The sequence below is a fragment of the Panicum virgatum genome, chromosome 8N (genome assembly GCF_016808335.1).
Source record: "Panicum virgatum strain AP13 chromosome 8N, P.virgatum_v5, whole genome shotgun sequence".
Classification (NCBI taxonomy): Eukaryota; Viridiplantae; Streptophyta; class Magnoliopsida; order Poales; family Poaceae; genus Panicum; species Panicum virgatum.
Window position 1 is genome coordinate 14,107,124 of NC_053152.1, and position 26,780 is coordinate 14,133,903.

General features: G+C 45.8%; 2 pseudogenes; one reads left to right on the top strand and one right to left on the bottom strand.

Annotated features, from left to right (window-relative positions):
- The first annotated feature begins 4,494 nt into the window (after positions 1 to 4,494).
- LOC120685757 lies at positions 4,495 to 10,247 on the top strand (annotated as a pseudogene).
- A 3,938-nt stretch (positions 10,248 to 14,185) lies between these two features.
- Positions 14,186 to 16,208, bottom strand: LOC120684812 (annotated as a pseudogene).
- Between the last annotated feature and the right edge of the window lie 10,572 nt (positions 16,209 to 26,780).

A 26,780-nucleotide genomic window follows, 5' to 3' on the forward strand; every position in this document is an offset into this window, starting at 1 on the left:
AACACTTCAGTTTCCCAGAGGACAAAGAAGAAATCTTTAAGGATTGGGTCATAAAGAAGATGGCTATTTCTTTCCAGACGTTCAAGAAGAACTTGAACAAAGACTACATAAAGAAGGGCCACGTGCCAGACTTCGAGAAACACTTCAAGAAGCAACGTCCTTTTTGGGATGCATTCGTGCAGTACAAACTATCCGAGACCAGCGAGAAAAGGATAGCACAAGCCAAAGAGAACGCGAACAAAAATATACACTTTCATCATCTTGGGCAAGGAGGTTATTCAACGGCGATCCCGAAATGGCAGAAAATAGAAGATGACCTCACTGCAAGGGGAATCATACCGGCGACTTTCGACTGGCCGCAGCAAGCAAAGCATTTCTTCTACGCTCATGGAGGCTCCCTAAACCCGGAAGATGGCTCGCTTATCACCAGCGATGCCATAAGAGAAGCGGCCAACAGACTCGATGAGGCACTTAAGGTCGTGTCCGAAGGAAGTTTCAAGCCGGACAGAGAGAAAGATGAGCTGACGTATGCTCTCAGGACACCGGAACACACAGGATGTGTGCGAGGTATGGGTGTAGTTCCATGGAAGCATGGCTTCAGTGCTGACATTGAGACCTATCGAACCGGTCCAGAAAGAAGGCTGAAAGGAAGATAAGACGCGTGCCCTGGAACAAAGGATATCTTCGATTGAAGGTGTAATGGCAGTTAGCAGCCAGCCACACCAACAAGAAGCCAGATCAGCCGCCAATTTAGAGAGCAGCCCCGGCTTGCAGCGCCATAGTAGCGTCGCTTCCACAGAGCACCCAGCCGGAGGTCAACCCACAGTGGTTGCGGATGAGCCAGAACATTACCCGGTGGATGACATCACCGTGAGGACCCCCTGCGAGCTTCTGTATTAGCAGAGGAAAAAGATCAAACTGGTCACGCACGGCATTGCTGAAGTGCCTGTCCAAGGTGGGACAATTCATGGCATGCCGATTCCGGAAGGATATGCTAGGGTCATGGTCGATCGAGTCAAGCCAGGATGGGAAGACCTCGACCTCGAGATCCCTGGAGGTGATGGAGAAGAGGAACTCGAACATGCCGTCCACACATGGATCTGTTGGAACAAGCGGTATATACGATTTGCGTCATCGGAAAGGCCTGGATTACATTTCGCCGATACACCAACTCCCGGCTCCGAGCCCGCAAATTCACCGGCAGCTCAAAGAGGTCCCACTCCGGCTCCAGAAAGACTCTCACTCCGGCACCAGAAAGGAGTCCCACTCCGGCTACGAGATCATCACCGGCACTACAAAGGAGTCCCAGTCCGGCTCCAAGATCAGCACCGGTAGCAGAAAAGAGTCCCAGTCCAGCTCCCGATGATGCAAGGGACTCAAGTGCCAGCTCAAGGCCTTGGGTCCCACCGTCACTGCCTCCGAAGGCGAAGAAGGAGAGCGCGAAGGCTTGGGTCCCACCGTCACCACCTCCGAAGGCGAAGAAGAGAGTCCTGCCGCCTCTTAAGAAGTGGAACCCCCCGAAGAAGAAAGAAAAGCCTCCAGCACTGAAGTTAGCATACGAAATGACTAAGGAGGAATTGGATGAAAGTGTGAGCAAGCATGTCAGAGATCATTTCGTGCCAAAAAAGCCTCCACCGGTGCATCAATGGTCAGAGGAAGATAAGAAATACTTCAGATCTTTACACCAACCGAAGTACAGGGTACCCCTATCGGACTACGACCGCCAGATCACAAAGTCCTGGGAGAAGAAAAGTAACCATCGGCACAACCAAGTTCCCCAGCTCAGACAACAGTCCAAGCAATCGATACCCCCACTGAAAGTGCTTTCCGAAAAGGATGCAACTACTGCTCAATTTGTGCTGGAAAGCGGCCTCACAAAAGCTCAGCTCCAAGGGGCAGAAATCGAGGTTCACCCAGGGGCAAACAAAAAACCTTTCAAGTTGGGGGAACCTCTTATGTGGGAAGAGTTGATTCCGCGGCTACCAACTAGGATGCGTGAGTTGCATGCATGGTACCTGAAAGCAAGTGCAACAAAGGATGTAATATTCCGTGCTCGAGTACAAGATAGCCATTTCAATCGGGGATGGATGACATATGGATTGAATTTGAAAATCTTTATGATATGTACCATCAAGATGCCTTAGACAAGTCTCTCCTTGGTGTATTTTGTATGTAAGTGTACTTCCTACCATTCGTATATAGTACTCTAGCTCTACTAATTATGTGTTTTCTCATCCTCTCCCTTCTTTTTTAATAGTGTAGGATGAAGGTGCAAGAATGCCAGAAAAAAGGGTACTATCACATCGGCTTCATTGACCCATGTAATATACATGAGGAGAGTGTCAGGAAATGGCCTAATTGGACCGAGAACAACATACTCAGGGCCTTGCATAAGCAGAGTTCTTTACCTCTTTTTTAACTTGATAGTATATATGTGTATATATATCAAACATTTCTTATACATATATGTGTATGAAACAGATTCCACTGGATCCTTCTTATTATCGAGATCGATAAATGCCGAGTTCTGGTGTACGACTCCTTGAGGAAGCCAACATATTATTACCCAGACCTCATAAACATCATCCAAAGGGCATGGGCTCGCTTCCTCAAAAAACATATAGGAATCGCGTCAACACCATGTGATCTAGAATTCAACACTAACTTTCCGGTACGAATACATATCGCACATCTACTGTCGTTTCTTTAATCAACATAAATATTTCATAACCCATCTATATATGTATATATAGTGTATGAGACAGCAGCAAGGAAACAATCTATGTGGCTACTACGTATGTGAGTACATGTTGGATTTTTGCTGTCGCAGCTCGATGACACGACATGAAATCAATGTATGTAGAACAACATTACTAATAATTACTTGCATTTAGTTCCATCTAGGTATTAATTGAAAATATTGGTGTTTGCACTTGACAGATTACTAATATGGCGGAGGAGCTCATCCAACCGGAAAGAATCAAAGCAATTCAAGAATCAATCTGTGGATTCCTCCTAGATGAGGTCATAAACTCAAATGGAGAATTTTATGCGGATCCTAAGATAAGTGTCGGTCGAGTGGATTCGATTAAGGACATCAGCGATGATGAGGCGGCTGTCACTTAGTATCTTGTACAAATTTGTCGAACAAAACTTATGTGCATGACAACTTAGTGTATGTAATTATAATAAATGTATTCTCTTGTATGCTAGATACGAATATATACGAATATATACGAATACGCAGACGTACAAGAATACAAATACATAGACATACACAAATATGAATACACAAATGTATACGAATACGAATTAGTTGAAACCCAAAAAATAAAAAAAACACAAAATAAAAAAAATATTTAGTACCGGTCGGTATCACCGACCGGTACTAAATGGCTCCACCTGCTGCGCCTGCGTGGCATATACTTTAGTACCGGTCAGTGTTACCGACCGGTACTAAAATGCACCTTTAGTACCGGGCGACCTGACCGGTACTAAGTGACGGCGCACTTAGTACCGGCCAGGCGGTTCCGGGCGAGTGACCGGTACAAACCGGGGTTTTCCGCCCGGTACAAATGAGGGATTTTCTAGCAGTGAAATCCTCCCTCCCACTTCACCTGCGCCCCCCCTTGGATTGTTGTATGGCATCATCCCTTGTCCGGGCACTAAGGATGCAGTTAGTTCCATGCATGGATATCAATAGGCACACTAGCTAGTTCACTTTTCTACAGTCAATGTACAAAATGAACAATCAAATAATGAAAAATGTGCATCTAGTTGATTCAGTGGGTTTTGATGAACTACATGCATCAATTTTTGTGAAACTTTTTATTGCGTGATAACAAGTTGTATAAGTACACATACCACTACAAACAGAGGCGGACCCAGGGCCCAGCGACCCTGGGCATCGGCGCTGGCTCCGAGGCAGCAGTCACGAGATGCTAGCCGTTAAATCTGTCGTTTGTCTGTTGTGCCTGAGCTGAGAAGAAATGGGTGCCTTGTATTGGCCCAGGCTCCATCACAACCTGGTCCGCCACTCACTACAAACGTATGTTGTTGCACTCACATGACATGGTGTCCACACAATGTCGCAAACCTAGCTAGAGACGTATGGAACATTTCAATTGATTCAGAAAACTTTCCACGTCCCGGGCAGGGCCTAAATTAATTTCTCGCAAACATCTAACTCATTTTTCATTTCTCAAAGCAGGGATAAGAACAAACAATTTGTCTTTCAACTAGCAAGCACATCCTAATCAGTAGTTGTTGATGAAGGCGACAGCTGGTGAGCGAGGACCGGGCCCCAACCACAAGGTGTCGAATGACATCAGCTCCTAGTGGGAGAACGTGGCAACGGCGACTGGACCATCACCGGTTGGTTTGGGCCGCAGACTTTGCCAAGTTTTTCTAAACAATTCAGAATTTTTAATCCGATAATGCGGGTGTTGGGTGCATAATTGTGGAAACACTTAACCAAGAAACGACAAAGAAAAAAAAAAGCAAGATTCTAGTGTAGGTATTGGCTTGTATGGATCTCTCGCATCTTTTAAGTGTTGGTCCTTCCCTTGTCCTCCTCCCTCAGACCCTCACCAGTGAGCTCCTCCAAGGCAGACAGACCTCGCCCTTCAATTCGATCAACAGGTGCGTATACATGCATGTTCTTGACTGCAGGCCTGCAACTCATGAAGCTTAAGCATCATACATGCATACCCCATCTCAAATGATTAGCCGTCTTAGGGACCTAGCGTCACCGTTGTCAGTCTTAGTGTAGAGTTGTACTGCATCTGTAGATCTTGGATTCATCACGGTTCATTCCTCTCCTCCTTTCTCCTCCTCTATTACCATGGGTTTCTCCTCCTCTATTACCATGGGTAAGGGATACTCTAATCTTGCCCGCCATCCCCATGAGTCGGCGTCCCAAAGGTCGAACAACTAAGAGGTCGAACCGGCTCGTACGAGAGAGCCAGGCCATGGCTGGCCAGGTTCGGCGCATGCAAAACGATGACGTTTGGTTGATAGGACTAATCCAGCCAGGCCAAACAGAGACAGTGATTGGTTGTCTGAACGAGCAGGCACCGATGCAACTTTTATACACGCTCATGCGCTCGCCACGATCGTGCGAGCCAAGCCTGGCAGAAACAGCCGATTCTCACGTTTCGTCAAAGCCTGGCGCTGCGGAGGAGCGTTTCGTTTGCACGCGGAGAGCCTGGCCCGATAGCAGATGCACGCAACCAAACAGCCACTCGCTGCATCCCCAGAGCCTGGTTCAGCAACTTGCAGGCAACCAATCAGGCCATAAGACCCCAGTGCTCAAACAGCTGAACATAATTCCTTGATGGATGAGGATGCCATCACCAGACACCAGCTCAATATCCCACCTGCAACTTCAATTTTTATCGTAGGAATAAACCCAAGAATTTTTTATCGTTTTTGTCAGATTTGGTAAAACTTTAACTCAAGCGGTGAATAGCACTCAACGTTTGGCCGCAGTGACACTTATGCAGTCATGCTCTGAGCTGCTAGCCTGTGCTGCCTGATGGTCAGCCGGCGCTTTGCAGGCCCTTAGTGGGCCGGGTCAGGTTCTTGGTTGGCCCACGGAATTATCTCCCATCTGGTCAACTCCACTCCTTCCACCCGACTGCCTGTCCCTACTCCCTCCCAGCATCCAAAGCGCGCGCGACGTGCTCGACGGAATGCGCCAGCCAGATGGATGGGCTACGGCAGCGCACCGGCACGGTCGTGCGCGGCGGTGGCACGCGCGTAGCTAGGCACACCGGTGACGATAGCGGAGATGGCTTGTTATTTGCATCCTCATCTGCTCTTCTTCAATGCTGCAGGTTTGGACGCACTGGTAGTTCGCTTTGGCGGCGGGGCGCCGTCTCGCTCTGCACAAGCCTCCAGGAGGTGAGCATTGGTTGGTTACAGGAAACGCGACAGCTAACTGCTTCGTGTTTAGTTTTCGATCAATAGCCTTGTTCTTTGGCGGAATGTAGATTCAGATGCGACACATCTGATGGACAATTGGAACAATTTTTCCGAACAATCCCACTGCTGTACTTTCAGATTTTGTGTCTTGATTACTAGCTGATGGTTTAAATGTGTTTGTTCCGGGGGTAACCACTTTGAGGAGTGCTGCCCTCGAGTAGTATATGCTCCAGGGGGTAACCACTTTGAGGAGTGCTGCCCTCGAGCAGTACATGCTCCAGGGGGTAGTCTTTACATTGTTCCCAGGCTGGTTTAGCCTCCTGAAAAGAACAAACCAAAAAAAAAAAAATCTTACTTCGATGTCATTGAAAACATTGTGGGTAACAAATAGAGCTTTCTCCAGCCTAGATGCTCATCGCTGTTTTCTCATCTTCCTCTGTTTTCTTTATTGCAGGTCACTTGTGTGAAATTTTATTTTTTTGTTGGGGGAGTGGTGCTTCATACTTCCATATAAACTTGCAAAAATATGATTTAGAGTCAACCCTACCTCTTAAAAAACATAAGACAAACTCCTCTTTTAATTTCCTAGTTCCGTCAGAGTCCTGTTTAGGAAGTTTAATGAGGCAAAATCTCTCTCAAAATGGAAGCAACATAGAATGAGAGGGGATCAAAGGAGGTAAATGCACTTAAATTGTTTCTCTGGAAATGTAATATGTTTTGTGAAAGCATATATGGCTCGGGATAATAAATTGATTAATGAGGTGCAAAGCACAGGTACATATATAGGCAAGGAATCCTAGGATATGGCTTATTGAAACAGAACCAATTGGGAGTCTTTGTCTAATACAGTCAGTACCTAATCAACTATCCTACCCCTTATGGGACACACACAGCATGTGCAGCAATAGACCCAAGGCCAAAAGGGCCTGCCAAACCCCCTCTGCTAACACTTTGTCTTTGTTGTTTCAGCTCAAATGGCAGAAGCAGTACTCCTTGCTGTCACAAAGATTGGTTCTGTTTTGGCAGATGAAGCCTCTACAGCCATTGTAAATAAGTTGTCTGAAAAAGTTAATAATCTGAAGGAACTGCCGGGGAAGATCAAGCAGATAGGGATGCAACTTAAGATCATGAGCAATCTGATATGGCAGATTGGCACAGTCTACCTCACAGACGAAGTTGTCAAGAGTTGGATTGGGGAGGTCCGTAATGTGGCTTACCATGTTGAGGATGTGATGGACAGATATTCATATCATGCTCTTCAAATGGAAGAAGAAGGGTTCCTGAAGAAGTTCTTCATCAAGGGAACCCATTATGTCAGTGTTTTCAGTTCAATTGCAGATGAGGTTTGTGAGATCAAGAAGGAGATTCAGCAAGTTATAAAGATGAAAGATCAGTGGTTGCAACACGCCCAGCTTGTTCCTAACCAATTGGTGGAGATGGAAAGGCAGCGGTCCCAAGGTTGGTTTCCGGAATTTGTCAAAGATGAAGACCTAGTGGGAATTGAGGAAAACAAGAGATGGCTGACTGGATGGTTGTATTCTGAAGAACCAAACAGTTCCGTGATAACAATTTCTGGTATGGGTGGGTTGGGAAAATCTACTCTGGTCACAAATGTTTATGAACGTGAAAAGGTCAACTTCCCTGCACATGCGTGGATTGTTGTGTCACAGATCTATTCTGTGGATGCTCTGTTGAGGAATCTACTTAGGAAGATCGGTACAGTGGGACCACCAACACCAACAGGGATTGACAAAATGGATGTGCATGACTTGAAAGAAGAAATAAAGAAACAACTCCAACATAGAAAATGTTTGATTGTATTAGATGATGTCTGGGAGCAACAGGTATACTTCCAAATACATGATGCTTTTCAGAATCTTCAAGCAAGTAGAATTGTTATTACGACACGGAAGGACCATGTTGGAGCTCTTGCTTCTTCCAACCGTCACCTGGAACTTCAACCATTGGCTAGACATGATGCATTTGAACTCTTCTGCAGAAGGGCTTTTTACAACAAGAAGGGCCATGAGTGCCCCATGGAGTTCAAGGAAATGGCCACTTCTATAGTGGATAGGTGTCATGGCCTTCCTCTAGCAATTGTTACTATAGGCAGCTTGTTGTCATCAAGACCACAAATAGAAACATGGAAACATACATACAATCAGCTTCAGAGTGAGTTATCAAAAAGTGATCATGTCCGAGCAATTTTAAATTTAAGCTACCATGACCTGTCAGGAGACCTTAGGAACTGCTTCTTATACTGCAGCTTGTTTCCTGAAGACTACGCCATGTCACGGGAAAGCCTTGTGCGGATGTGGGTTGCAGAAGGCTTTTGTTCTTGGCAAAGGAAAGAACACACCAGAGGATGTGGCTGAGGGAAATCTCATGGAATTGATCCACCGTAATATGCTAGAAGCTTTTGAGTATGATGAGCTCGGCAGGGTCAACACCTGTAAGATGCATGATATTATGCGAGAATTGGCACTTTCTGTTGCCAAAGAAGAAAAGTTTGGTTCTGCAAATGATTATGGTGAAATGATACAGATGGATAAAGATGTTCGCCGCTTGTCATTATGTGGATGGAAAGCCAACACTCCACTCAAAGTAAAATATCCACGTCTTCGGACCCTTGTGGCTCATGGAATGATTTCATCCTCTACCATGTTATCCTCAATTTTGACTGAATCGAGCCACTTGACTGTTCTAGAGCTGCAAGATTCTGATATCAATGAGGTGCCAGCATTTGTAGGGAATCTCTTTAATCTACGGTATATCGGGTTAAGACGCACCAATGTCAAGTCACTCCCAGAATCCATTGAGAAGCTTTCTAACCTCCACACTCTGGACATCAAGCAGACCCAGATAGAGAAGCTTCCTCGAGGCATTGTTAAGATCAAGAAGCTGCAGCACCTTTTGGCTGACAGATTTGCTGATGAGAAGCAGTCAGAATTCAGATATTTCATCGGAGTGGAAGCACCTAAAGGGCTGTTGAATTTGGAAGAACTACAGACTCTTGAGACAGTGCAAGCAAGCAAAGACTTGGCTGAGCAGCTAAAGAAATTGATGCAGCTTAGAAGCATATGGATCGACAGTATAACTGCTGCTGATTGTGCAAACCTTTTTGCGACCCTGTCGACGATGCCACTTCTTTCCAGCCTGCTTATCTCTGCAAGAGATGTGAATGAGACACTTTGCCTCCAAGCCCTTGATCCGATTTCCACAAATCTCCACAGGCTAATTGTAAGGGGGCAGTGGGCTGCTGGGACATTGGAGTATCCAATATTTCGTAACCATGGGGAACATCTCAAATATCTAGCACTAAGCTGGTGTCAGCTTGGAGAAGATCCATTGGAGGTGCTTGCTCCACACGTGCCAAACCTCACCTATTTGAGTCTTAACAGGGTAAAGAGTGCAAACACTTTGGTTCTTTCTGCAAAGTGCTTTCCACACCTGAAGACCCTTGTCTTGAAGCGAATGCCTGATGTCAAGCAGCTCGAGATTGGAGATGGCGCTCTTCCATGCATCGAAGGATTGTACATCATGTCACTGGCGCAACTGAATAAGGTCCCTCAAGGCATTGAATCCCTACTGTCCCTGAGGAAGCTCTGGCTGCTGAACCTGCATAGCGACTTCAGAAGTCAATGGTGCAAGAATGGAATGCACCAGAAGATGCCACATGTTCCAGATATTCGCATCTAGGAGGTAATGATGGTTGCCTTTAGTATGCTTGTAAGGTGTGTGTGCGCATAACTACGTTTGTTAAGCTTTTAATCCCTTTTTCTTCGAATATAAGTCATTAATTGTTGACACTGCTACATTTATATCAGGATTGTACTTGGGTACTGTAACACAACTAGTCTTGAAACGTTGGCTTCATTCCTCCAATAGACCCCTGTCTGTGTTTTTCTCGTTCAATAACATTCCCCTTTTTCACTTGACTTCTCTTTCAAATAATGTTATAATCAAATTTGCATCTACATGTCTTTTGATATATTTTTGGACATAGTGTAGATTCCCGCATTATATCAGGTCTGACAGACCAAAAAGTATGACAATTCATGTGAAAGGGAGATCATTAATTAGGATGGTGGCATGGTGCAAAATATTGGATACGCGGTGTCCTCTTTATATGTAGGGAAAGCTGCATAACATGGTCTAGCTTATTGGAATAAGATGCTTGATCTGCCACACACCATGTTGATATCAGACAAAATCAATATGTTTTGTTGTAGATCTCTGGGAACTACTTTACAATTGCTCCACGCTACTAGAACCAACATGTTTTGTACATCAATAGTAATATCAAGTTGAGGATCTTTTTCGCTGACCGCAAACTTATGTCATGTATGATGCAAGTGTATTTTTGGTGTAATTGTGCATTTTGCATCCTGAAGGAACCTATAGAATGCAGTCTTGCCAAAGTCGTTTTGTAATCAGTTTTTCTTTGTTTGATTTCCTGGTGTGGTGCGGGGGGGGGGGGGGGGGGAGTCATCTTCGAGCGCCATTGCTACACCTTCCTTTGCCTCCAAATGGAATTCGCCTTGTTCGGCTGGCTGGTTCTGCCAGCTAGAACAGTGTTTTTCTCTCACGCTAGATCAGCCCAGCCACCAGCCATCCAGCAGTATTTTCCTCTCACACCAAATCAGCCCAGCCACCAGCTAGCCGAACAGGGCGTTCAAGTGCAGCAATTGCTGCCACCACAGTACCCGGACACGCTGCCGTATCTGACTACCTAAGCAGTACGATGCAGATGCTCTGTTTCATAACAACAATAGAACACGGTTGAAGCCAGCAATCCGTGCCATTTTTCTGCAGTGACTCATGATCCTGTAACTGAGGATATCATCGGCAGGAAAAAAAAATGCCCCAACCAAATAGCACTTTTTTTCTTCTTTCTGATAAGAACCAAACAGAGCATCTTGGGCTTCTCCTCCCCGGCCCGACGCGATCCCACACACCGCAGCGTGGCCACTCCCTTGTCCCGATGATGGCCCCCGCCGCCGAGCCGCTGACCCTACGGTCGAAGAGCGCGAAGTCGCCGGCGTACCTACCTCCCGGCTCCCTCCGGTGAAGCTCGATTTCCTTCCGAACTTAGGTGTTCACCCCCCTCGAATCTCTCCGGGAGTGTTTATGTTCCTCTTGCGTGGTTCGAAGCAAACACTGTGTGGAAATGAGAACCCATCCCCCAAATCAACCGAAAGGAAATCTCGTTGTGAAGCACCTGTTTCCCCTGGTAAACAACAATACATCCCAAAGCATTGCCCAACATTATGTTATACTACCTCCATATCTTTTTATATGACGTTTCAGACCAAATAATTGTACTAAAATAAACTAAAATTTTATGTCCTAACGACATGTAAAAAGATATGGTGGGAGTATGCTGTAATTCTGAAACACATGATGCTACACTTGCAGATACATATTGTATTTGTAGAGCTGGAACTCTGAATTTGGAGACGACGAAATGGTAGGATAGTAAAGGGGTGGAGTTTGAGTAAGAGGGCGTGATAATACAGAGTTCATATGATCAACAAAGGAAAAGCTAATTTGATTTTAGAAGGAGCACTGATGAGCTGAAACTTGTTCCACATCTCCAGGTACGAGTACGACCCTCCTATTTTATCCATATGGGAATACAATCATCATCATTGTATCCGCCCTCTCTCTGAATCCTACTGCGAATACTGCCGTCATACTCTCGAAACTGATGAACACATTCTTGCAGCATGTCCGCACGCTCATGCTGTCTGGGTGCTCCTTGGCTGTAACACGAGCGTGCTCGACTTGCACCACCCCTGGGCGATCTTCCTCGCGCCGCACCTGCCAGACAGCGTCCGCTTGATGTTGTAATCCTTCTCCTCTGGCACATATGGAAAGCGCGCAATGCAAAAATCTTCGACCACCGTGACTCCGACCCCGCCGACATCATCTATCGTGTGATTGCAGACATCGACAAATGGCACGGTAGGTTTCGCTCCTCCCAGGCCGAGCTCCGAGCTTGGAGAGTTTGGCTCTCATCCCTCCTTTGATTTCTTCCCCATGTCACCCCCGCGCCCCTCGCGTGGGCCTCTGTACTCTCGCCTTGGTATGCCAAGGACTAACTTGTAACTTGTAAAATGCTTAAGTTCTCGATCAATCAAAGGTAGGTGGGGATCCCCCCCCCCCCCCCCCCCGCCCGCCCGCCCCCATATTGTTCGAAAAAATCATCATCATTGTAGTCCGGGTGAAACAAAGTGGTGACTCACCGATGAGGATTCACAAACGACTTAGCTTCACTGTATACTGCAAAACCAAAATGCCCATCACAACACCATCGCGTCTCATCTTTGGATAGAAGTACAATGGAAACACAAGTTGTAGTGGTACTCGATAAGCAAAACACAATTTTGTTTCTCATGTCTTTTGAGTTTTATTTCTTTTTTTTAATGAGGGGGATCCCCACCTGAATTCCATTGATGGCCTTTTAGGCAAGCCAAAATGCTACAGCATTTGAGATTCAGCAATTTTACAACAGCCCAATACAACAAACACCTAAATCAGGGAGGATAACTTATACAGATCAAGAGAAAACCAGGATACCAGCTAGAGAGACGACCACTGAGCATCGATTGGAGCCACCACCGAACAGCATACTCGTCGCATACACCGCAACCATTGCACCTCCACACCACCTCTCGTAGCTACGCCGCTCCGTTGTCACCATCCATCTGAGGGTCAGGCCAACGGAGAAGGGGTGGTGGGAGGGGTGCAAACCAAGGCTCACCGAAAACAACGATCTCCCCTTCGACGCTGATGGAGCCATCTTTGAAAGCACATCCGGGCTCCCACGTACCACCATCCAACGCCGTGCAAGGGGAGGAAACCTCACAGGGGAATGGTGGCAGAGTGGAAACACCAACCCGGCATAATATTTGATGGCACCACTAGTAGGAAGAGCGTCGACGGAGCAGAGGCGCCAAATGGAAATCCACAGCTTCTATCGGCCTTGCACCAGAACCGACACCGGGGAAAAGAGAACGAGCGCACCGGCTTCATGGAGGAGCAATCAGCAACAACACTTGGGTGGGAGGAAAAATCAACGCCGCCTCCAAGAAGGAGGAGCAATCAGCAACAACACTTGGGTGGGAGGAAAAATCAACGCCGCCTCCAAGAAGGAGGATCAATCAGCAACAATGCCGGCCATAGGATTTCCTTGGCGATTTCCCACGTCCACCGGCACCATCAGACCTACAGGTAGGGTAGGGGAGCGCTGCGACAAAGCCTCCAACGAGGAATGTGGCACTACAAGTGTCGCCATTGCCGGCCGGCACGAAGCTAGGCAGGGATTTCTCCCGGTGCTCCCACAACCACGGGCCTAGTAGGTGAGCACAACGCTGTCAGCACAGAGGGCGCAGAAGCTCGAGGGGATTTGGTCGCTGGCGACCCGCCAAACCGGCTCCATTGACGGAGCTGAGCGGGGTGACCGAGCAAACGGGAGCCGCAAGAGCCCCGCTCCTGCACCCCCCTGGGCCCCCACCACGCCGCTGGTGGCCGGGAAGGGGCCAGATTTGACCGACGGCAATCTGCCGGTCCGGCTCCACTGGCGGAGCAGAATGGGGCGGCCGGCCAGACACCAGGCCCGCCGGAGCCCTGCCCCGCACCCACCTGGGCACCGGCACTGGGGGGCGCAAGATCTGGCTGAGGAGGAGCCGGATCTGCCCGCCATGGTGACCTTGAGCTTGTGGGAGGGCAACTCGGGGAGGGGGGCGCCGCCATCCCTAGATCCGACCGAGGAGGGGCCGGATCTGCCCTCCGGCGACTCGCAGACCCGTCCCACGCGTGGAGCGTCCAGCCATGGCGACCTTAAGCTTGGGGGAGGGCCAGCTCGGGGAGGGGGGGGGGGATGAGTGGATGGAGGCCTTGCCACCGCCGCCCCTGTGCCCACACGGACTTCTGGCGGCGCGCTCCGACGGCGGCGAGGTGGATGGATGGGACGGGGAGCTCCTCTGGAGAAGCGGTGGCGGTCCGCCCGAGCCGCCCCTGGGGGCGACGCGAGGGGTGGGGTGGGTGGGGGGGGACTTTCCGGTTTTTCCTTTGAGTTTTATTTCCAGTTGCAGTTGCGGTGTTGTGTTACGAAATTTATGTTGCTACAAAAAAGGTCATTACTAATCATAGAGCATTTTCGTTATTTTACCTCCAAAAGATGAGATGCAAAGAGTGGAGGCGTAACTTACTGTGATGATGCTCCATCAAGGATCAGAATCCATGTCATATATATTCAGGCAATGGAGTTTATGGAATCTATGGAGAAGTCGGTTAAAGATGCATTTGGTCCAGTAGGTAGCATCCGTGTGCCAGTCCCATTTTCAGTCGCCCTTGATGCAGCAGGATCTTCTCGAGGAACAGCTTCAGTTGGACTTGGATCAGGTGCTTTGAGCAAACTAACTTTTGGCCTGTTGGGATGTTCTTTTGCTGCCCTTACCAAATTTTGTACTCTACCATTGGTGATTCCACCATCAAGAGTTATTTCCCTTAGTCTTTTGAAACATTTAATTTGGATATTGGAAATGCCTTCCAGATCTTTACAGAACAGTTGAAGTGATTCCAGAAATGGCAAAGCACCTTCTTCAATATTCGGAAATGTTGGTCGTTGTAGCACAAAACAGAGGCAGAGCAGCCTTGGCAATGCCCTGTCCTTAATGGTGATCTCATCAAGTTCATCCGCAATCAGCTTCAGGTACTGGAGATATTTCAAATTGGCCAAAGCTGTGAGAAGATCAGCTGTCAATTTAGTTGACTGAAGGCACAACTCCCTTAGTCGGCGTAGTGCCATGACAAACCCAGGAAGTTCCAGTAACCTGCCCTGTAATTTGGAGTAACCTCAGATAACAGGGAGCCTTCAACTCTTTCAGAAAGTCTTCAGAGCATCCATCAAAATGGAGTGGCAAAGAACGAGGGTCATTGCTTGCATCCTTTTCATCATGAATGTACTCTTGTATAATTACTACTAGTTGCAGATGACAGACACCAGATCTCGACTTTACGTAATTTTTTCATATAACTCATGAATTCCACAAATCCTTCACATCCATCTACGAGAAATCCTGCTAGTGTCTGCAACTTACATTTTCCTGAGCCCAGAAAGTTCTGCACTTCATCTTGCATGGCTGTATCTGGAAGCTTAAATTTTCCGAAAAGATGAATTAAATGTGGCAGCTGAATAACTTCTATTGGAAGGATATGCACATTCGCTCTCCTTAGATCGTGGGTCTCCAAAAGTTTCAATTGTTTTATCTCTTTGGGAAGACTGGTAACATTGCCCCCTAGGCTCAGATATTTAAGAAGCAATAGGTTACATACTTCTCTGAGATGATCATTTTGCAAGTCTGTACAGTCTTCAAGATCCAAGACTCTCACAAGTTGATACTTGTTGAAATTCAACATATCTTTACCTGCCTGCCCAAATACTATCGGAGAGCGGACAAGAGATAGATCAATGTTGAAACTGGTTCTATCTGTAATACTGTTATGATGGAGAGCAATACGACGGACATGCTTAGGTTGGAGATCCCATCCATCAAACAAAGTAATGTAGTTTTCACAGATAGACTTGAGCGTAATGAACTCGTGCATCATGCCATAATTTTGCATGTTTTCACCTTGGTGTTGTTGCTTACATTAATGAGTTGGATGATGTTCTGGTTAATGAGCTTCTCAAAACTTTCAGCTGCCGGATCTCTGCATAAATTTGATGGCTGCGGTCTGCGGAAATCCCTCAGCTACCCATTGCCTCATTAGCCTTGTCGCCTTGACTGGATGATCACTAGGGAACATAGCAAAATATAAAAGCAAGCTTTGAGGGCATGGCTTGGAAGGCTGGCGAAGTCATGAATTAACACCTGATGCATCCTATCCAAGGTATCGTCGCCGCATTGCAGGTCACAATACCTGGCTGCACACATCTTGACAGTCACATCCTGTCGGCTGGATCTTTTTTCGCATAAAAAATGGCCAACGGCAGTCAGAGCAAGTGGTTGACCATCACATTTCTTTAAAATTGCTGTTGAATCCGGCTGCAAGTAATCTGAATATTCCTCTGGGCAAGCATTTTTCAGGAACAATTTCTTTGAATGTTTCTCATCAAGTCTTATCATTTTGTGTATGTAATCGGTGGCAGAGCTGCAGGTATTAGCTACTGACTGGATTTTTGTTGTCACCACTATTCTACTGCTAACATCCCGAGGGAAGGCACACTTTATAATATTCCATTGATCTGACACCATGCCATCAATTACGATAAGATACCTGGAATTTTTACAATTGAGACATACAATTCATCAAAGAGCTACTCTCCAAGCACACTAACCAATGTGTGGAGGAAGAAAGAAGAACAGTTTTCTTGTTGGACTGCATTGTGCATCACATAAATAACATATAATATATGTGCTTTCTGTAGTCTAAATGAATAACATAGTTTATGCAGTTTGTGCGAATCCATTTTGTTTTTATAGCTATTTTAGAAAAAAATTGGCTTATCATGCACCCAGAATATTATATTCAGGGAGCAAATAATTTCACATGTTACTTCCAGAAGGGAGGTCGCATTTTTCCCCTCATACCACAAGTAATTCTTGGACAAAGATCCAAAGTGTCTGTAGGTATCTAGTAGTTGAGTGGCTGAACAACTTTGCCTATTAATTTGTTTGATCTTCTTCATTTCTTTCTTTGTCTCCTGCTATCTTTTAGTCTGTGAGATTGCAGCTTGGCCTCCTCAACGAAGTGGAAGGTCCAGGAGTTAATGGATGGTCTGATGCCCTCAAATATCAATGCATTCCTATGTTTCCAGATATTCCATCAAGCTATAATAAAGATCTACATGAAGAAACTGTTATTGTTTAATCCTTGAGCTGTCTTCGTCATTCTGAAGAAAGGGAGGTTGTGATACCATTGCATGCCAATTTTGCCCCAGCAAGCTTTACCAAAACTGCAATTGAAGAACATATGTATCCTGATCGTACTTGTCTTTCTTCCATTAGTCCACCATCTCTTCCTATCACTGTTCAAACTGCGGATGGATCGTCTCTCTCTGTTGCAGGGCAGGGAACTCTTTTGTCTCGTGTGCCTGCTGTTTCTTGTGTTCCCAAACTAACCATGAAGCTTATCTCTGCTGGCCAGCTCACTGATCATGGTTGTCATGTGATTCTTGATTCTGACTCTTGTTGTATTCAGGATCACATCACGGGTTTCTTGGTTGGTACTGGCCCTCGTCGACGTGATTCTCAGCGTCTTTGGGAGCTTGACTGGCTTCGTCTTCCTTCTGCTGCTTCTGACAGTCCTGTTGGTTCTGCTGCGTCCACGTCATCCACATCGTCATTTGCTTAGTGGCACCAACGTTTGGGACATCTCTGTGGCTCGCGTCTGTCTACGCTCATTCGTCGTGGTCTTTTAGGGTCAGTCTCTAGTGATGTATCCCTAGAACAGTGTCAGGGTTGTCGTCCAGGAAAACAGCTCCAGCTTCCTTAATATTCTAGTGAGTCGGTGTCGAAACATCCGTTTGATCTTGTTCATTCTGATGTATGGGGTCCGGCTCCCTTCGTTTTGAAAGGAGGCCATCGATATTATATTATTTTTTGTAGATGATTTTTCTCGCCACACATGTGTTTATTTTAAGAAAAAATGTAGTAAGGCTTTGTCTATCTAAATTTTGCCACTATGATCCGTACTCAGTTTGATACCTCTATTAGGGTCTTTCATGCTGATTCTGCTGGGGAGTATTTATCTGAAGCCCTTCGTCAGTTCCTTTCTGAACAAGGCACTCTTGCCCAATTCTCTTTGTCCTGGTGCTCATGCTCAGAATGTTGTCACTGAACGTAAGCATCGTCATTTGCTTGAGATTGTCCTGGTGCTCATGCTCAGAATGTTGCCGCTCGCTTTATGGCCTCAAGCAAGCTCCTCGTGGCTGGTTCCTACGTTTTGCTTCTGTGGTCACTGCTGCTGGCTTTTCTGCCAGTACTCATGATCCTGCGCTCTTCGTTCACACATCCTCTCATGGTCGGACTCTTCTTCTTTATGTTGATGACATGATCATTATTGGAGATGACTCTCAGTATATTGCCTTTGTGAAGGCACGTCTCAGTGAGCAGTTTCTTATGTCTGATCTAGGTCCTCTTCATTACTTTCTTGGGATTGAGGTTTCTTCCACAATGAGGGTTTCTATCTGTCCCAAGAAAAGTACATTAAGGATCTTCTTGATCGCGCTTCTCTCACTAACCACCATACTGTAGACACTCCCATGGGACTTAATGTTCATCTTTGTGCCACTGATGGGGAGCCTCTTTCAGATCCGACTCGTTATTGCCATATTATTGGGAGTCTTGTTTATCTTGGAGTTACTCGTCATGACATCTCATATGTTGTCCATATCCCGAGTCAGTTTGTTTCAGCTCCTACTCAGATCCACTATAATCATCTTCTTCGTGTTCTGCATTATCTTTGTGGGATCATGTCTCGTCGCTTGTTCTTTCCACACTCCAGCTCTTTACAACTTCATGCATATTTTGATGCTACTTGGACTAGTGATTCCTCTGATCGTAGATCTTTTTCTGCTTATTGTGTTTTTCTTGGTGGTTTTCTCATTGCTTGGAAGACTAAGAAGCAGATAGCAGTTTCTAGTTTGAGTCCAGAGGCTGAGTTGCGACCTATGGCTCTTGTGACATCAGAGGTTACTTGGCTGCGGTGGTTGCTTGAGGATTTTCGTGTTTCTGTTTCTAGGCCGACTCCTCTTTTGTCTGACAGTACAGGTGCTATTAGCATTGCTTGTGATCCGGTGAAGCATGAGCTCACTAAGCATATTGGTGTTGATGCTTCATATACAGGAGCACAGGTACAGAATGATGTTATTACTCTTCGGTATCTGCCTTCAGAACTTTAGTTGGCAGACTTTTTCACTAAGGCACAGACAAGAGTGCAGCACAGGTTCTATCTCTACAAACTCAGTGTCATTGATCCACCTTGAGTTTGAGGGGGGGGGTTAGATGTATATGTACCCTTTGTAGTTTCTCCATTGTATAAGAAGTTTTGTGCATATTTTTTAATGCCTGTACATGTATATATTCGAGTCTAGATCCCTCATATTGAATACAAGTGCTATTCATAACATCTTCAACATTTTCATTTAGTAGTGTGTGGTTAGCTATACATTGAGTTTTTTTTACACTTTTAACTATTAATACATTGAAATGTGGATTTGATTTTTTCAATTTGTACATGTCACATTAGTCTTATGGTACAATTTTTTTTTGATGTATTTTGCTATTTTTCTAGAAATAAATGAATTTTGAGAGTGAATAGAAAAATCATTTGTAAGGGCAGGTGGGGGGCCTCACCCGTCCCTACAAATCTATTTTCTATGGGCGAGCGGCGGCTTCACCCGTCCCTACAAATAATTTTTCAATTTATTATAATAATTCATTTAATATTGAAAAATAGTAAAACATATCAAAAAAGTGAAATTTATACCATAAGCATATTGTGACCTATAGAACCAGGAAAAATACAACAAACAAGTTTCAGTACATTTATTGATTAAGATTGTGGAAAACACAAAGTGATCTTTGAGTTCAATGAGAGAGTAGTGTGGGTTAGCTCTTCATTTTGGTTTTGATACTTATTATTTACACTGAAATGTGGCTTTGAAATTTTAAGTTCTACACATCACAATATGTTTAAGGTAAAAATTTCACATATTTTGATGTGTTTTGCTATTTTCTTTCAATTGAATGAATTTTTGGATAAATTGGAAAATCATTTGTAGGGGTGGGTGGAGCTGTCACCCACCCCTACAAATCCGTTTGTAGGTGTGGGTTGGTGCGTCACCCGCCCATGAAAATCAATTTGCAGTGGCGGGTGGGGGCTTCACCCACCCCTACAAATGGGCCCCTATATACTGGAGGAGGTCCAAGACTTGGCAAAATTTTGATATGTTCGCGCGGGACGCTGTCAGGTTGCCAAAATTTTGAAGTCCCAGTCTCCTACCCAAGCTCCGGCCTCTCCCCGCGCGCCGCCCCTCCGCCGCTGCACCTCATCCCTGCGCTGCTGCCGCACCACGCCACTACGCCTCCGCACCTCTTCTCCGCGCTGCCGCCGCACGCCTACTTTTCCCGGTGCGCGCCCGAGCTCCCCGTGTCGGCCTCCTCTCCACACCGAGCTTCCCGTGCCACCTCTCCCCATGCTGGCCACCTCCCCCACGTCGAGCACCTCACAGGGCTCGTCTTTGTGCCGGCCTCCTCTCCGCGTTGGGCTCTGGTCGCACCGAGCTCCCCGCACTGGCCTCGACCCCGCGCTCCTGTTGACGCTCAATAAAGACCAATTTCAGGCGTCAACTTGATCAGAAAATCACGAGAGTTTGCATTTCTTACACGCATCTTTATCCAAATAAATGCCTAAACACACTTTACCCCTAGAATATATGCAAGATTAGTATTTGAGCTAAAATGTAGGTTGCAAGCATGTTTTTTTCCAAGATAAAATCGATGACAAATCAGAGTGCCGGATTCAGGCTCAAATAGACCAAAAGAGGCCCGTGCACCAAAGCAAAGCGGCAACCAGGACAGGGTCTTCCACATGGGCTTAAGACAAGGAACACCAGGACAGCCCAACAAAGGAAGTTGAGGCGGTTGGCGCCACGGGCAGGCCGACCGACCTCCTTGGTCGGCCGAGCAGCCCATGGGCCCTACAGCCTCAAGCCAAGCACGTGGCAGCTCCTCATTGGCTCACAACATCATTTCTTGGAGGATCACCTGCTAAAACTGGCCGTTGTAGGATCAAGAACACCGACTAGAGGGGGGTGAATAGGCGGTTTAAAACTAAAACCACAAACACTAGAGAAATTTAATTAGTAAAACAAAAATGCCCTATGTCGTACTACTACTATCTCTAGTTTGGGTTTGCAACCTAGAATGAAAAGATACAATTCAAGCTCTAATAAAGTAAATTGCTCAAAGTAAATGCAATAAACAAGATAAGCAAGAGAGATAACCAAGCTTGACACAAGAATTTTTTTCCGAGGTGTCGATGACTTGCCAGTCACCCCTAATCCATGTTGAGGTGGATTCCAAGAGTCAACCGCTCCTCTATCAAGAACTCTCTTGATCTTGAGCCGGCTTGAATCAAGGAACCGCTCCACACATCGATTCCACAAGAGTTGATCTTCACCACTCCGGTGAGATGAGCACAAAACCTCTCACAACCGATATCGGGGCTCCTCAACAATCTCCTTGGAGGTGCTCCACAAAATCCACTTCTCCAAGCCATCTAGGGAGCAGCAACTCCCAAGAGTAACAAGTCGATGATGCTTGCTTGAAGTTTCCCTAGTGCCACAAAGCTCAAACTCTTGATGCAATGCACTAGGATGCTCTCACACTCTCAAGAATGCAATCTCTAAGCATGAATGTGTGAGAGAGGGATGGCTCAGCTCTAAGATGTCAAGTATGCAGTCCAAATGGCCAAGAGAGCCTCCCTAAGCCCGGCACTAGACAATCAACACACCTTTTTTGAATCCATTTTCAAACTTTTCAAAACGTCATTAGCCCTCATGTATGCATCTAGACATTTTGAGCAAAATGGCACTAAAGACATGTCAAGCATGAGTACATGACTCCTCTTGATAGTACGTCTATCTATCCAACAAATCCGGTCATTTTTCATCCACTAATCGCCTTATGACTGGTAAAACACAAAAGCCCTATATAATACCTTTGCCTTGAGCCCGAGCTTTGCACATCATCTCCAAAACGTCGTATGATCACAATCAAATCCCTTTCATCCGTGGATCAACCTATGCTCATTATCTCAAATGAAATTATTAATCCACAAACTGTTGTCATTAACTACCAAAACTCGAAATAGGGGCCTAGATGCTTTCAGTCGTGCTGCCCGTGGCTCCCTCCTATATATATGAGGAGGGGGTTAGATTAGAGACACACCTCAAGTTGAAGCTCAAGCTATTCCTCTTGTTTTAGCTCTACAGGTTAGTGGAGTTTAGGCTAGATTTAGTAGTCATCAGGTCTCCAGAGTTGCTCAGGAGTTCTGGTATGTGTTCATTTCTAGTTCTCTTTTGTAATTCTCAGTCATTTGTAATAGACTTAATCTATGGTTACCGATATCTCCATGAGTTATATTCTGAGATGTCAAACATATACTTCGTGATTTGATTGCACTATTGCCTTATGCTTAACATATTAGCTTTAGAACTCTGGCAACTGCTCTAGTATTCGTATGTTTGCTCTAGTATAATGTCTATCCATTTGGAGGGTGGGGGCTCCGTGTGGGATACTAGAGTATCACTTGTTAATGCAGATGTGGTGTTTGGGTTAGCAAAGTGTTGCTGGATGTCGCCCTTTCTCATGGTTTGTAGAGGTAGCCGGCAAGTGGTGCAGCCCTATCCATGCTCAGTAATCCTCCAGGGGTAGGAGGTCCATAAAAAGCCGTATGGTTTGGTCGGGCTTCTCCTGTTAGGCTAGTAGTGGTCTTCCTATTGTACTAGTTTAATCTAATGTTAATCTAACCATTGGATACTATAGATATAGCTAACCTAGTACTTTTGACTCGAGCTGCTAACGCCTTCCTTCCTACCTGCCTTTAGAATGTTTAGAGCTAAGTGTAAACTTGTGTGTCACACTACCTTTTTATGCCATTTATCTTACCCCTGTTTATGCAAATGAATATCCAATCAAGGTCATTTCATTAACTAGCCTATGCATCTTAGCCGCCGCCTTCCTTGCGGAAATATAAATGAAACTCCGGGTGTAATCTCAGGTAAAATGCTACAGCGGTATTCTGTATGCTTGCGAATTTATGCGTGGTTCATGAAATACCTGCCACCCCCTTGGCGTCTGCGGGCGTCATCGTTCAGGATCACCCAATCCTAGCTGTGACGTTGGTAGGCGCCAACCAGCATTTTTGATGCCGTTGCTAGGGAAGGCATAGGTTATAGATAAATAGGCTAAGTTTTGAACCAAATCAAAATTGGTATTCGCTTGCTAAATAGGCTAACTTGGCTTTATTTTCACTTTGATGTGAAAACAGGGTAGTGTATGTCTGGTTTCGATCTGCCACAATACTTCACTTCAAATCCAAAGTCACTTTTGAGAAGAGTTCGACCTCGTGTCCTACCTCCTCAGATATCACTCTTGGCAGCTGAACCAGTCATTATTGCGCCATCCACATCGAACTCCATGGCCTAGAAGATGCTTAGCGATTACTCTGCTCCCTCTGCTACCCAGGTTCCCACCGAACCTGAGGTCAACACTGGAGGAGAGAATTTCAAGATCAAGATGGGTCTCATTACGATGGTGCAGGCCAGCCCTTTCTGTGGCAAGGCCAACGTGAATGCTAACGCTCATCTCCAACAATTCTTGGAGCATCGCAGCATTTTTGTTCTCAAGGGAGTATCTCAGGATGCGATCCAGCTCCGACTGTTTCCATTCTCTCTTCTGGGGAGAGCAAAACAATGGTTCTGTGCTAACAAGAGCTCTATGGACACCTAGAACAATTGCGCCAGGGCGTCCTTGCGAAGTTCCTCTCGATGGACAAAACTAATGCTCTTCGCAGAAGGATTTCAAACTTCCGGTAGGCATCTTACCCACAGCCTTCCTGGCAGAAATATAAATGACACCCCGGGTGTACTCTCGGGTAAAATGCTTCATCGGTATTCCGTGCGCTTGCAGATTTTATTTGTGATTCATGAAATACCTGACACCCCCTTGGCGTCTGTGGGCGTCATCATTCAAGATCACCCAATTCTAGCTGTGATGTTGGTAGGTGCCACCTCCTCTGCCTGGACCGGCCTCCTCCCTGGATCCGCGCTCCCTCGCTGTGCTGCATCCTCCCGCCCCGATCCTCGCCATGCTCAAGCTCGCCGCAAGGCTCCTCCTTGACTCAGGCCGGCCACCTCGCCGAATCCGCATGCCCTCGCTGGATCCGCTGCTGCATGGATGCAAAGTATGGATCAAAGTACCTGGCTGGAGGTGCCCACTGTGGTTGCACTGGAGGCTGTGGAGGTGGCATGGCATGTTGTGCTGCAGCTGCTCCCATGTGACCACCCTCATCACTATCATCATCATCATCATCATCATGCTCCTCCTCCTCCATATCATCACTGGGAAAGGAGTCAAAGGCCTCAGAAGAAATACTGTGTCATTCTTAAAAGGCCTAAAAGGAGTGTGCTTGCACTCACAAACCCCTCTGAAACTTGTCTTGGATTTGATAATAGACATAATGTATGGTGGAAAGTACAGATTCATCTCAAAGTTAAGTCTCAGATCTGCCAGCTGATCCATGATGAGAGCTATGACATTGATTCTATTTCCATTCATGACATGAGAGATCACATTCCAGTAGAGACCTCTAATCTTGTCCTTGTTTCCACTCTTAGGTATAAATGTGACTCTTGCAATTTTATTAATGACTGCAGGATGATGCCTAAGACCTTGGATGCCCCCAAACACTATAGCAATCCCCACATTAGCAGGCTCATAATAGACAGGATAATTATTCTCATCTAGAGGATTTTTCAACATGTTGTTCGCACTTTTCTCATTTGTGATAAAATCATAGTCTAACTGATTTGCAGTGGCAAATTGAGCAAAAGTAGCATAATAAACTCTCTTTCCAGTTTTACACCATATCTTTTCCTCTTCCATGCTAATTTCTAGGGTGGCATAGAACTGGCGAATGACTGTCTCATTCCAATCACATCTATGCTTTAGGAAATTTGCTAGACCCATATGCTCAAATCTATCAACTAAATCAGACATGACTGGTTGTGATCTCATATAGGCTAGGTCTATGGTCTGATGTTTGTAAACAGTTTTCTTAACCATATGACCAAAATAAGCATCCTTTTGTACCTGAGTGGTGAAGTAGAGGATGTTGGTGTCAGTCTGCTGAAGATACTGGTTCACAAACCTTGCTTGAGAATAAGACTCTGTGGTCCACTATCTGCTAGGGAGTTCTGGCTCCACGAGGTCTATGATATCATCTTCTTCACCCTCAATGTCCTCATCTGAAGAATCATCCCCAATACCACCGACTGAGGAAGCAACAGCCATGTCACTAGGGGCAGGAGCATAATCTTCATCATCAGAATCATCTCCATCCCTCTGCCTTTTTGAAGCATTAGCCTTCTTAATCTTTGAGGTAGTGGCCTTGAGCATCTTCCTGGGTGGCCGAGAGGACATGATGGAGAATCACGAGAAGGGTCCGGGGAAGCGCTGGGACCGTCCGGGAATCACACCAAACAACCTTGACCTTGATGTCTCCCCCACGTGCTTGAGAGAGAAAGAGAGAGAGCTTTTGAGGGTATGGGGTCGGTTTGGTGCAGAGTGAAAGAGACCTGGGCATATAAGTCCATGGGTGACCGGTCCCACAATTCTGCACAGGCGCAGACTGTTCGCGACCTCCAGGCGGACCGTCTGCCTTTATAATTTCTGACTTAGCTTCCCACTGAAACTGCCTCTAGTAAAACAAATTCTCAACACAGGAGGACCGTCCGCGGACCCTTGGCGGACCGTCCGCTCTTTGCTCAGTGAACACATCACCGGTGTATTCGAAGCTAACCGGTGCATCTGGCAGACCGTCCGCGGTCCAAAAGCGGACCGTCCGCTGTACATTTTGCAGCTGAACCAGTCTTTGTTGCAAAATTCTTTTGAACGGCGGACCGTCCACCCATTACACGCGGACTGTCCGCGACCACTGTGGCAGAACTGCCAGAATTAATACAACTAAAATGGTTAAAATGCACTTAATACAGAGAAACTTGACAGTCTGTCGGGTAAAATCGCGATAAAACCACTTGATTTCGGATCGAAACAACATACCTCACGCGAAGGTGAGTCCAGAGATTACCATAATCATAATACCACTTTGATAGAAAGAGTTATTATAAATTAAATTTAAGGATTTAAATAGGATACCTTAGAAAGTCAAAAGTAAAAATCGACAACTAGCGACGATATATGACATCATGATGAAGCCCGTACATGACGTCAATCTCACCAAATTACCTGAAAACAAAGTCACAAACAAGACTGAGTATACTAATACTCAGCAAGGCTTACCCGAAGAAGGGTATAGAATATCCCTTTAACTAGACATGCAAAGGCTAGTAAAAGCTCTGGGGATTTACTTTTGCTAAAAATGCGAGTAGGTCCTTAATTTCAAGTTTTAGATTTCAGATTCTAGTTTCATTAACCATTCTAGGTAAGCAACTATCTATACAAGCATGGTAGAATTATTTGCATCCAACTATATTGAAATTATCATTGTTCCACTTCTTACTCTATGCAGCAAAGGGATTAAGCAATCTCAATCTTCGTGAGAGGCGGACGATTCCGAATCGAATTTTAAACCTTGCAAGGATAAACCTAGCACACACACTTGGTGTACCGTCAAGTCACTCCCAAACAACCTTTGGCTTTTCATTCCGGTTCATGGACAGGGCCACTCTCCCCGACTATAGAGAGCCTGACGCTCTCTACACCCGTAGTTGTTGCAACATAAATTATATATATTCCTATCTCTAAGAGAGAGTGGGGGTGTATGTCCATTTGTCGGGCCGATCAGTTACTAGGTTGCCGCGTACCATATTTACGGCATGTGGCTAGTACTTCAAACGCTTAACCACCGCTACTACACACTGCGGCCTTAGCTGATTTATCAACACAGACGGACTATAATGAAGCTATTGACCAAATCCGTCCATGGTCCTTATAGTGATTGCGAGAATGTAAACAATCAACTCCTATAAATCTCGCGAGTGACAGGAAATCACCCAGCTTTTACCGGTCCTATTAGCATAGCATCTAAGCGGATCT